Source organism: Tiliqua scincoides, chromosome 3 (genome assembly GCF_035046505.1).
Source record: "Tiliqua scincoides isolate rTilSci1 chromosome 3, rTilSci1.hap2, whole genome shotgun sequence".
Classification (NCBI taxonomy): Eukaryota; Metazoa; Chordata; class Lepidosauria; order Squamata; family Scincidae; genus Tiliqua; species Tiliqua scincoides.
The window spans coordinates 81,758,928-81,772,178 of NC_089823.1; the positions used below are offsets into that span (position 1 = coordinate 81,758,928).

Sequence of the window (13,251 nt, forward strand, 5' to 3'; positions counted from 1 at the left end):
CCTGCCACATACCATATTTACCATACTCCTCATTCACCATGCTTCTTGAATTATAATGCAACTCTCGATATACTGTATGACTGCAAGGAGTATTCTGCTTATACAGAAGTTCACAGAACAGCTCTATTGCCTCCTTCTGCTCAGGGCTCATTAGAACCAAACCTGTTCGTTTCTTACATTGTTTCTAATTACAAACCTATTGAGACATAAAATCATGTTGATCTTTGTTCCTAATTACAAACCTATTGAGTCATAAAATTACATTGATCTTTTGTTTTCTCTTCAAAGAGCACACTCCTGCTCAAAATAGTACAGGTGCATGCTGCGTAACAACCATTCACTTAACAACGGATTACATATATGATGGTGGTCAAAGCACAATAAAGGTTGGTTGGCAATCTTCAGTCTCGAAAGACTATGGTATAAGCCTACAGCACCTGGTATTCCTAGGCAGTCTCCCATCCAAGTGCTAACCAGGCCTGACCCTACTTAGCTTCCAAGATCAGACGAGATCAAGCATGCACAATAAAGATGCTTTTAATAAGGCAATCATGTCTCCCAGAGCCTGCAGCAGAGTGCCTGTTTACACAACAGAGTGGCTCAATGCAAAGAAGAGACAATCTATCTCCAGTAGCCTGTGCAACCAGCTAGTGTCTGTCACATAACAACAGGGATCAAGAGAACATATCTGCATCATTAAGCGGCGCACACCTATATATGCATATACTTTGGAAGTCAAAGAAGTCATGTACCATTCAGATGCTGTTCAGTGAAAATCAGCAGAAATTTCTATCAATCAATGATTCTGTACATAGTCGATATCTGAAATTGCAACCTTGAGCATACATACCTCGAACATTCCACTAAACAAATTAGAACTTCCCAACAGATAGGTCAGAATTGAACTGACCATGCAGCCAGCAAAGCATTGCTTACAGTTAAACTCTTAAGAGCTCAATCCTATCCAACATTCCAGTGCTAATACAGCTATGCCAATGAACTGTGCATCTTGTATTGAGGGAGGCATCACAAAGGCCTTCTTAAGGTAAGGGAATGTGTTCCTTTGGGGCTCCACTGTGGCTACATTGGTGCTGGAAAGTTGGATCAGATTGGGCTCTAAATGAATTTGGTATGTCTAAAAGAGCCTTGCAGATTGTGGAGAAATAAATCAAATTGTGCTGATTGTGCTACTAAAACTTGAAAACCATAAACAGCTTTAACTTAATAAGAAACTTTTTCTGCAAATGAAATACAGCGCCACCTGGATCCTACACCTGATTTTGAAGCAAGATACATTCATTTCATGTATAGCATTGTTCCTAAATGAGGTACAAGTTCATGTAAAATAAAACTCGCACACTGTCATTTGTGCCAAAATTCCCACTCACACCACATTTCACAACTGCATGAAATACAGTCCAGTCCTGAAGCAGGCAGCTTTGCTGGGTGTAGTGCTGCCAAAATGGCTACTGAGGCCACCAGAGGTTTCCTTGGGGAAAGGGGAGTGTCACCTGGGCCCAGCCCAGGTGGCCAGGGTCTCCTCAGGAGCAGGGGGTCTCCTCATGGCTAAGTCACAAGTACTACCAGGACTGGGCCCCCAGTCAAGGCATTTCCCAGGGCCTCCTGGGAGCATCAAACAGCCCTGGGGCTGGCTAAGCCAGACACAGGCTTCATAAGCAGCCTGGGCAGCCTAGGGGGAGGTCACTTCTTCCCAGGCAGCGGCAGCAGCAGTGCTGGAGGGAAGGTCAGAGGGGGTAGCAACCAGGGCCTTATTCTGCCAGTCCATGACCTGAAAGGGAACTTCACTGCTCCAGTCCTTGAGAGAACGAGCTGGGACTGGGACCCCCCAGGACCAGGACCCGCCTGGCTTCCTGGGGTGACCTCAGGAGAAGCAAGGCCACAGGCCCGAGGACTCTCAGCCAACTCTCCCCAACGCTGGCCAGCTGATCAAGGTCCAAACACTGAGGTACCTGGGGCCCTCCTGAGGACATCGGCGCTGACCCCAAACAGCAGTGCTGCAGGCAACAAACCTCTGGGGAACCCATATCCCGGGGCACCAGGCACCAGCCGGGGAGCTCTGCCTGGCAACACGAGGGGTCAAGAAGGGTTGGGGGATGACTGTAATGTGTGCCAACGGCACTACTCTATATAAGCCTAAAGGGCCTGTGATGTAACAGGTCCCATGAACGTTAAACATCTGACTCAAGTAAACGGCCTGTGCAAAGTGACTGTGTCTGTCTCCCATCCTTCTCTTCGCCGACCGCCCATCATCAACAGGGTAAGCCCTCTGCATTCAGTAGCACACCAGGGGGCTGGGTCTTTGCCCGCTATGGACATTACAGGAAGTAAGGGTGCAGCAGTCACAATGGGTCTGCTCTAGTTTGTGCCAGTTTTTTTGCCGACGCAGCTCTGTTTTGGGCTTTTCAGCCCAACATGAAGGATAGGATATAGCGGAGCATGGGTCCGCCTGTCCCTTCTCCCACCTCGCCCTTCCTTGCCCTGCTCTGCCCACTCCCTGCCTCCCCTCATCCCAAAACTACTAACTGCAGACTGGTGCAGCTGGAGTGTTGGCAGGCCCTCTACATGGTGCTGAGATTCAGCACAGACTGGTGCTGTCCAAGTGCTGGCAGCGTCTCCAGGTGACACCCAGTGCTGGCACTGGAGCTCAGTGCCGGTGTGTAGGATTGGGCCCTTACGCAGTTGCCCCACTTGTGTGTTCTGAATCCAGCTGTTTAGCTGTATAGCTTAGATGACAGTATGCACACTTCTCCTACATATTATCTCATATGAAGTGGATCTCAGTGGTACAGACTTCTAAGAGGAGGGGTAGTAGTAGTAGTAATAAAGAATTAGAAGTTTGAAAGTCCCATCTTAGACGTGGTGCCAGAGGTAAACCATACTAGGCGCAGCCATCAGTGTTGACACTGTTAGACTGGTGCTGTCTCCCAGTACCTGCACCAGCAGTGGTACAAGTTGCCCAAGAGATTGATGCTGTCACTGTGCCTGACACTCCGTCTGCAAGTGGGAACATCCACCAGAGGCTGCTGCATAATTGCAGTACTTCTGAAGCATGCTCCCATTGTATGGCAGGGGTGTTGGGAGAATCCCTTGACAGAGATGATCGTTGAGTGCTCAGGGACCTAATAGGCCATGGGGCCTAGTGAAGAACTTTTTGTCCTTGAACCTCCAACAACCTGCAGTTTTCACTGGTCCACCTTTATTAAAACCATGCTTGAGTAAAGCATGATTGTATGAACCAAATGACCTTTGATAAGTGGTTGAAATAAATGCAAGGAAATTGTATCATGTTTGTGTGTATTTTTGCATTATTCATGGTATATTGCAGTGACTTGTGTAGTGAAATATATTTTTAGCCTTCCTATAAGTTACTTTCCATCGTATGTTGGTATGTGTTGGCTGTAATGTTTTGTTATGCTTAAAATTATTACTTAAGAAAAAAACAAGTGTTAGTGTTGTAACAACCAGTGGAAAAAGTATTACACAATACTCCGTAGTGTAGACAGACTTGCAGCAACTGTTACCCTGCACATGCCCAATCTCGTCTGATCTGGGAAGCTAAGCAGGGTCAGGCCTGGTTAGTACTTGGATGGGAGACCGCGTGGGAATACCAGGTGCTATAGGCTTATACCATAGTCTTTTGAGACTGAAGGTTGCCAACCAACCAGACCTACTTATTCATTGAATTTCTGGAATCGTAATAACATTGCCAATGGTTTAAAGAAAAATTTATACAGTGTGTTTTCTGACAAAAATGATGATAAAAACTACATCTCCCACATCCCTAACTTGTGGTTTTTGACAAGTAGCTTCGGGTGTCAAGCTATGCTAATTACTTGCATCCTGTCCCAGCAGTGTTGCTAATTATTTAAACAATATTTCACCCTTCATTAACCAGAGGACAAAAGATGGCATTACAATCTAACTCCTTTTGTGGTAAAAATGAAACCATTTAATTAAGAATACTGGTACACTTGTCTAGCTGAGGTGAACATGCTATGCTGGGTTGAACAGTGAATGTAATAGCCATTGTAAAGATCTAGAAATGAGTACTAAAGGGCTAGAACATTTTCACCTTTGGCAATTAGATGTGCAATCCAGGAAAGTTCTAAAGCTGAACCATTTCAGCACTTACTAGTTCCGCTGTGGTTTTGAGAGCAGGTCTATAGTCTAGGTAATCATAGGCCTTTCTTCATGTAAGATTGCCTTTAAATATATATGAATATATAAATAGATAAAAATAATATATGTAACTATATATAGGACAAGGACATGTAATAAACCAGTGGGCTTTATATCTTCATGTGTGGTGTTGTATTCTACAAGAGAAGTTCACAAACCGGCGTATGCAGCAAAAGAAGTGGAAACAATGGTTCTCTGTTGCCAAAGAGTCACAATTTAAAGAGGTACAAGGGAGACAGCAGCAAACTGCCTGTAGAAAAGCTGCTATGATGGGATGAATAGGAGTAGTTGTTCTCCCCATTCTCAGTAGAAGAGGACCAGCCCTTCAAATGTGCCTTTGTGCTCATTAAGCAGGACTTAACATTTTCTATGTAAATTATACAGTTATTTACTGTAATAGGTCAGATTTAATTAAGTCGTATATGTGTTGCAGATTCTAGATGTATATACATATAACATCAGATGTGAATAATATGTATTTAACAGAGGTACAAAACTTTTTTTGACTTCAGATAATTACTGGCATCTTCAGAATTGGTCATCAAAATTTATTGTGATGTACCGGTTTACACACTAAGGAGTCTATTGAAAGGATTTTTTTAAAATAAGAAAGAACACTTTAGTGAGACAGAAATGACACTGGTATATAGCAAATATATCAAGGATGGTTCAGACACTACAGGTGGTACAAAATGTGGCACCAGGATGCTGGTAGGAGTAAGGCACTCAGACAGGTCATATTACACCTTACCATACGTTAGTTATGGTTACCACTTCATTTCTGGACTTGGGCTATATGGCTAGTAATAACCTTTAAAGAATAAATAACAGAGTCTAATGGATTCAGGGGACAAACTTACTAAGAAAAATCAGTAATGTGCCTAATACTTTTCTTGATGTCTTCTACTAGGACTGATATTTAGGACATATTTTTCACAATAAATGTGTCTCCTGCATCTGTTGAATTCTGTTACTGTTTTTGGTTTGTGATACTTTCCTCTTTGTTTTGCATACTAACTTTTTAACCTGGTCCCAAGTGACTTAAAGTTTTATGCTGATACTTGACTTTTTATCCATATGAACCTCCGGGTTTTAAGATCAGCTTCAGTGTCGTGCTTTCTGGCCCATCATTTGCAACTGATGTGTGGGTACCAGAACAAGATTTTTTTCAGTAGAGGCTCTGGGTCTGTGGAATGCCAGTTAGTGCCTTGTGAAGACTCCACCCTTTCAGTTTTAGGTGGTGTTTTAAAATGTGTGTATTCTGGCAAGCATCTTATGATAGTCTGCTTTTTTTTTTTTACTGTGTTCTAATGATTCTTGGAGCTCCTGTACATTTATTTTTAGCGCTTTAATTGATTTTTAGATTGCATTTCATTCATTTTTAAAACGCATGTTGCTTTGGAAAATTAGTTTTAAAAGCAGGTTATGAATGGCTTAGATAAATAAAATATGTTGTATGCTGTAATTATGTGCTATATTTAGTGCTCACTAATTCAAAACAGCTCTTCTGGCTGCCTTCCAAGGAGATGCAAGTTAGTGTGGTACCACTGAAATTTGCGAAGCTGCTCTCATTCCCATGTGGCGGAATGAATGTTGCTGTACTGTAACATGAGCAGGCAGTGTGATGTGGGGAAAGCCAGTCTGAAATGGATGCCAGTTTGTGCCTTCTTTCTTATTGGTTCAGATCTGTAAGTTTCAGCTGGACAACATTAGACACAAGTATAAGGTTGAACTTGAACCCTGAATGTCATTAAAGTAGGAGAGTTGTTGCATTTCTCTCTCATGGACCTGTCGTTTCCCAAGTCATACTGTTTAAAGAGAGATTTGTAACAACAACAACGTGGTCCAAATGTAAATTGCTGGAAAGATGCAAATATCTTTCAAGACATCTGTGTCTGTGGTACTTGGAGAGCTGCAAATTATTTCTAAAGTAAGGTTTTTTAAACTTATCAATTTTACAGTGATGAATGCACAATGGTAACTGAGTCATCGTGGGTGATCCAGATGCCATTTCTCAAGGATCTTCTTCTGCAGCAATTCTGTTAGTCACATTTTCTCTGTATCAAAACACAATACCATTTCTCTGAGAAAATCTAACTGAGATAAGCTTCCTTAGTAGCATGCGTATTGAGCTTATGCCATTTTGTAGATTGGAGAAAAAAATCTTGAGCGGCTCAACACTCCCTGCAGAAATATAAAGCGCAGGACTGCACTTTACAAACGGTTGCTAAACCAGGAAAATTACATTCTCATCCTTTAATTTTTGTTGATCTATGTAGACTATGTTCCCAGTCCTATCCAACTGCTCTGCACTGATGCAGTCATGCCAAAAGTGCATGCACTGTATTATATGGTAGAGGAACCGTTACAGAAGCCTCTTCAAGGTAGGAGAACATTTGGATAGGATTGGGCCCAGACAGCCCAATCCTGAGCTTCCTAAGCACTCACTGGAGCAGTGGTGCCAAAGCAGCTACCACTGTATCAAGTGGGCACTGAGAAGCCACGGGGAGCTATTTTGCCGGCACAGACTTGAAAGACTTCACATCAGGCCTTCAAGTGTCAGAGCTCCACTGGTCCCACCCTGTCCCACCCCAGTTCCTCCACCCGCCCTTCCCTCATTCAGCCTTCCCCTGCCCAGAGGCCACACTGCCACCCAGCGATCTCATTTATCTTCGGTGGCAGCGCGTTCTCCTTCTGACTGGCATAGGCTCAGTACTAGTACTCTCTACTCCCCAGGTGCTACATTTGGGCTTTATGGCATGTTTATGGCACCTAGCACTAGAACTGCCAGTGCTGAGGAAGCTCAGGATTTGGCCCTAAGTCTCCTTGTTTTAGCAATGAAGAATACAGCCTGCTTTAAAAAAGGGGGGGGGGGAGATATGCAGTTTCTTCCCCTCTGCAAAACTATTTGTCTATCCAGCATATGTAGCCTTTCAGTCTTAAAATATAGGTATACTTTGACGGATCATCGGATAAGACCTAATTATAATAATAGCAGAATTGCTAGATGAGACCACTACTGTCCACACTCCAGCCCACAGTTGCCTGCAAGTAACTTCCATTCAAATTTGTGGAGTGCATTGCAGCTGCTCATTATGATCTTAGCTTAAACTTGGAACATTAAGACAATCAGCAGGTAGATCCCAAGTGACTTTTTTCCTACAACCCATTTAGCATGTCAGCACATTGGTGCTTTGATGGAAGGGGAGGCCTTAAGAAAACAAAACTTCAGAAGAACATGAATTGGTTTAACATACTAGACAGTTTGAGTGAATAGGGCTTAATAAATTATTCTGTAGTGATTACCTGCACTGTGACCTGGCAGAGAGGAAGCATTTTACCATTTGTGGTAATGAGTCATCTGCTTTCTCAGCGGGGCTACAAACTCTGGGTTGCCCTGCTGCTCAAGGAAAGTCGAAAAAAATTAGCCTGTTTCCTCCAAGCCAGCATGCTGAAATCCCCAGTGAAGTATTGTTGTTTATGTAGTGTCACCATTGTCCATAGGGCTTGAAGTTTTGGAAACAAAAGACTAGGTCCTTGTTTAGAAGCTTACAGTCTAGAACTGACTATTAGGAAGACAGCAGAAATATAGTGATTTGAGTGATATGCATACTTGGGTAGCAGAAACATTTACTTTGTTTATAGATTGGGTACGTGGTCCTATAGTTGTCTTTCTTGCTATAACCCTATGTATATAATGCACAGTCCTTATCAGATTAATGTTTGGAAGGCTGATTTCAGAAAGAGTGGCAAGTTCCATTGCGGAGTCAGACTGATATATACTAGTTATGGGTACAATATACATGTGCAATCCATGCAAGTGGGTGATTTTCAGTTATTGGTCTAGACCAGGGGTGTCCAAACTTTTGGGCAGGAGGGCCACAGTATCTCTCTGACACTGTGTTGGGGGCCAGGGGAAAAAAATTAATTTACATAATAAATTTACATAAACGAATACATTGGAGATGGAACTTACATGAATGAATGAAGGTCTTGCAATAGCTCATGGCCTATTAAAGGCCTTGCACAAAGCAAGGCCAGCCTTTGCTGCCACTGCTGCATCACAGATGTGAAACAGCAAGCAGTGGAGGGAGCCCTTATCCCACAGTTCACGCGACAGGTCAAACAGTTGGCCGTCATGCTGAGAGCAGTTGCATCAGGCCAGCACGGGCTCCAGCAGGTCTCCAGAGGGCCAGAGGCTCATTGGACACTGGGAGCTTCCTGAGGGCCAGATTGGGAGTCCTCGAAGGCCACAAGTGGCCCCAGGGCCGGGGTTTGGGCACCCCTGGTCTAGACCAGTGTTCCAGTTTGTGCAAAGTGAGCTCTGAGATCAGAATAGAGCTTGTTGCAGCCGTGTGGAGGGTCATGGAGACTGCTATAAGCCTCCAGGGCCCCCTGGAAGGCTGCAGGACAGCCTCAGCTACAAGGGGATGTCCAAGGGTGCTCGCAGTGCTGCAATTGCTGTGGCCACCAGGCTGCTAACACATTGTGCCTGCAAGTACTCACAGCGGTCCCAATGTCTGAGTAGGACTTTAGGAACCACTGATCTAGACTCAAGGAACTAGACTACTTCCTATGTCCTGTTGCTGCAGTCCTTGCCACAGTAAGAAGTTTAATGCCATCCTTTTACCAGTGAGAAACTGGTAAAATTTGAAAGAGGGGTGCTGCGGGTTGTCGAATTCAGTTATTCACTAATATTTGGGGCAGATTTTGTTTAGATTCATGAAGCAGGGAATCAGGACTTGTGTCTGAAATTGCACCTCACCTGTAAAGCCATCTAGAGATGCATCTTTCAGCTTTGATCCCAAAGTATTTGTGGAGGAACCTAGGGCCACCATTTCAAAAGGCATGGAGCTGCTATGGTTCTGTCCCTCTCCATTCTTCCTGGTAATGTCAACTGAAATGCAAACCATGACATGAAGTCATCTTGCTGTAGATTTGCCTGCCCATACTGTTGACAGCTGATATTGGGAGGCTGGGGACAGAGAAGCATGCAATTGGATGACGTCTCATGATCATCCTGCATTGTATTATACTGGGTATTACCAAGTGATGGATAGAAAGAGAGGTGAATTGGCAGAAGCTCTGTACTTCTCTCTGCCCTAACAGCCGGTCTTAAGTTTAAAAAATTTGACCCATATTTCATCCTTTAATATAGTTATCACATAAATTGTGTGCTGTGTTCTGACTTCAGTTCATACATCTGGAAAATTTATTTTTGCTACACTTAGAATTAAAATGATTTTTATTTTGATTTTTCTCATTAAAACAGTAGATCTAACCCTCAGGTTATACCTAAGGAACAGAATCTAGAGGCACCTCACAGTGCTATCTGTAATCCTTTTAATTTTTTATTTAAAAAATTCAGTAACCGCCTAAAATGTGAGAAAAGAGGGAGTGGGCAGACAAGTGCAAAAGGACGACATTTCAATCATACTGAGCAAGAGAAAATAAATTATTTAAGATGCCCTCAAGAGATGGGGAAAATCATGCAATGAATAAAATGGAGACTACAGAATGCTATATATGTCTTTAGCTGCATTCTAGCATCTGACCTTTTAAACTGATTTGCTTATTTACAGTATGCATAGGTTGGGCCTACAGCAGTTTCAAGAACCACCGCTCCTACTGTAGAAATCTCAGCGCCCTATTTACCCCCTCCTCCACAGCTGCACCCCTCATTTCTAGATGTTTCTTCAGTAGCAGCATTCAGGAGCTAATTTTGATTATTTTTTTTTTAAAGGTCCTATGCTGAGAAACATCGGTACATTCCGTAGGAGGCAAACTGAGAAATTTGCAGTACATTCAGTAGGAGGCAAACTGAGAAATTTGCATTGGGGCAGAAATTAATGTCTAGGGCATTACTTTTTAACACTGGGACCCACTTTTTAAAGCGTCACTCTATCAAGACCCACTTAACTTTGAGACAAAAAAGTTTCACTTTAACTGCTACTCTAGCCCATTTTTATCCTTTTTTAGTATAGTGGGGAGACCGCCTTCTGTAGTGTTTGTTGAGCTCCGCATTCATCAGATCAGGATCATTCTGTTGACCTTAAGTTTCCCTTTGCCAGGCCTTTAATAGGTACTGAGTCACATTTGCCTGTTTGCGCCTACATGTGCACGTGCTGCTCTGTTTCAGTCTTCAGAGGACTCAATACATTTTCCTTGTCAGCTAACAGCTTGTCTGTTTCGCAACTCACCAAAAATTGGATTGCAACCCACAGTTTGAGAACCACTGGTCTAGTCCATCATCTTTCTCAAGGAGCTACCTGAGAGGTAATGTGTAGCTTTCTTACATTAAGACTACAGTCCTATGCAAGGTAAGGGAAGGAAAGCTCCTTTACCTTGAGGAGACTGGATTTCCTGCTGCTGAATGCAATACACTCGCCATTAGCATGGTTGCATTGATAGAGGGGGGCTTTAGTTCTGGCCCTTAAGTATTTTTCTCCAGTCAGATCTCTCTCCAGAGGTGTTCAGTTGCCTTTGGAGTTCTTTGTGCAGTCTACAGAGCAAGTGATTGATTATACTTGGAAATAAATTTGCCCAGAATTTGTTAAGCTGCTTGCGTCCCTGCACAAACATGACAGAGCTGATTGCTAATGGCTATTCTGAAAACAGATGTAACATCTCAGGCTTTAGGCCTCAGCAGTAGAGGAGAACAAGAAAAAGATGTTTTATTATTCAGCTGTGATTTTTTCCCATGCCGTGCTGGGAAGTGCTATCTAATAAGTGCTAACATCATAGTATTACAGAGGTTCTGTTGACAAGGACTGACTTTCAAAGGTTTTTCCTTACATTGTGCATATCATTTTCCATGTATAGAGAAAGCTGACGTGAAAAGGATGTGTTGTATAAGTATTGGGCAAATGCTTAGACGTACATTGAAAATGAAGTACTGTAGTACATTTTTTGACTTACCCGAACATTATTCAAGAGAAAATGGACAGATTAGCACAGTCAACAGTAAGATTCCCTTAATTCAATTTTACAGTGTTTAATATAACAGAAGGCTCTTCAAAGTTAGGAAGAAAAGGAGATTCAGTAGCAGGAACTGTGGCTAATGTTCTCTTTTGATGATTTATCTGTTCAATTATTTTTGAAGTTCACTGTGGCTTCAATCCAGACTGCCATTGTCTTCTTGTCTTCAGCTTTTCATTGACCTGAAACGCATCAGTTACCAAAACCAAGTGTGTGAAAACTTGAATGGCAAGGTTATTCAGGTGGTTCTTTCTGTACTTATTAATATGAGCCTCTCTGTGGTTTAATGGCCTAATTCCTCAAAGCTGGGTTAAGTTTTTGATGCTTGTTTTATCACAACATATAAAGAAATGATACAATAAGGGTTTGCAATTCTTTATAGTTAAGCAGTATTAATACTGGGTTTGCATTTCAATTTACAGTTCTAAATCAAGTTTCAGTCTGAAAAATATGGGGATATGGGATCTTGATCTGGACAGCAAATGCTTTATTATACCCAAACTGAGAATGTGAGTGATTATGGGGCCCTCGTTATCTGTGGCACCTGTTTGGAGGGTCCAGGTGGGCCCAAAAATCTGCAAGTTTATATCCGTGGGTTCTGAATCCACATATATCAAATTTTGCAGAAATGACTATATAATATTATTTTGCAGATTTTCACTTTGCTTTTCATAAAACTTGGGCAGCCCAATCCTGAGCTGCCTAAGGCGCCCAGGCTTGGTGGCACTGAGGAGGGCTGCTGCTGAATCCAGTGCCTCCCACGCTACCGTGGGAGGCACCTTGGGAGAAGGGGACGTTTGTCCCCTTCCCCCGAGTAAGGTAAACAGCCCCGCAATGGGGCTACTCACTTTACCGCCGACCTTTTACCAGTGGTAAGGTAAAGGTGCTTGTGTAGGGCATGCAGCCCTATACGAGTGCCTTGAATCCTATGGAGCAGAGCTTCGCAGATCCTCCTCCTGCCCACCCCCTGGCACGCCTCCCGTCCCGTCGGTCTCCCCTCCCTGGAATGCCTCCTCCCTGCCCCCGTGCATGCCCCCACCTCCCGTTCTGCAGCTCGGCGGTCTGGGAGACCACTGAGCGACGGAAGCTGGTCGACCGCCCTGTGCTAGCCCAGCGCTGGCAGGAGTCCGGCGGTGAGCCCCGCAAACATGCCTTACGGCACGTTTGCGACTGTGTTCGGCAACACAGAGCCGTGCTGCTGACCACAGGATTTGGATCAAAGTGGCTTATCAAACAGCTGATTTAAAATAATGCAGCAGTAAAATGCATCACAAATCAATAATAGAAACAGTGTATCTCATCTGTATAAATTATTTCAGAGATTCAAATGAATGTAAAAGCATCTTTCAATGCCACTAAATAGCAGCTCAGGAAACAACAGTAGATGAGGCCTATTGCCATCTTGCCCTTGCCACCTTAGCTACACAGGATTTGGCTGTAGCTGAATGCAAAGTGCTGACTAAGAGCCCAATCCTGACCTCGTACTGCCAGCACTCCGCTGGCGGTGAGTGTCGCAGACGTGCCATTAAGCACATTCATGGTCCTCAGCACCAATCCAGTGCCAGCTCAGCGCTGGTGGTTCACTGGTGCTCTGCCACTTGGCGGTCGCAAGGACTGCCGGGTGGTGGAGAGGTGAGTGGATGTGTGGGGTGAGGTGGGGAGAAGGCGTTCTGGGGTGGAGGAGGCGAGGACAAGGCAAGGAGGGGCCGTGCTGGGGGTGGGGCGGGAGGTAGGTGGAACAAGCAGAGCTGAGCACCACCACATCCAGAGTCTCTGTGTCAGGCCCAAGGGTTGCCACAGAATCGAGTAGCCCCATTGCGCGGGAAGGGGACAAAAGTCACCTTCTCCCAAGGTGCCGCCAGTGCTGCCTGGTTTGTGCTTAGGATGCTGCGGCAGCCATTTTTGGCACCACAGCAGCCCTGCACTCCGGGCAGCATAGGACTGGGCTGCTTGGTAGTTGTCTGGATAACATCACAGCATCTGAGCTAATTTTAAAAAAACCTTTGCAATACTTACTGTTAAAGCAATGAATTCACCTTTTCTCTCTCACTTTTTTTTTTTAAATGAAGGATA

General features: G+C 43.9%; 1 protein-coding gene and 1 pseudogene across 2 annotated transcripts in view; both read left to right on the top strand.

The window, feature by feature from the left end:
• The window catches only part of MID1 (midline 1), a 262,002-nt gene that overhangs the window by 170,177 nt on the left and 78,574 nt on the right, over positions 1–13,251 (top strand). The gene's annotated exons all lie outside the window — the stretch shown is intronic.
• Positions 3,525–3,644, top strand: LOC136647278 (5S ribosomal RNA; annotated as a pseudogene).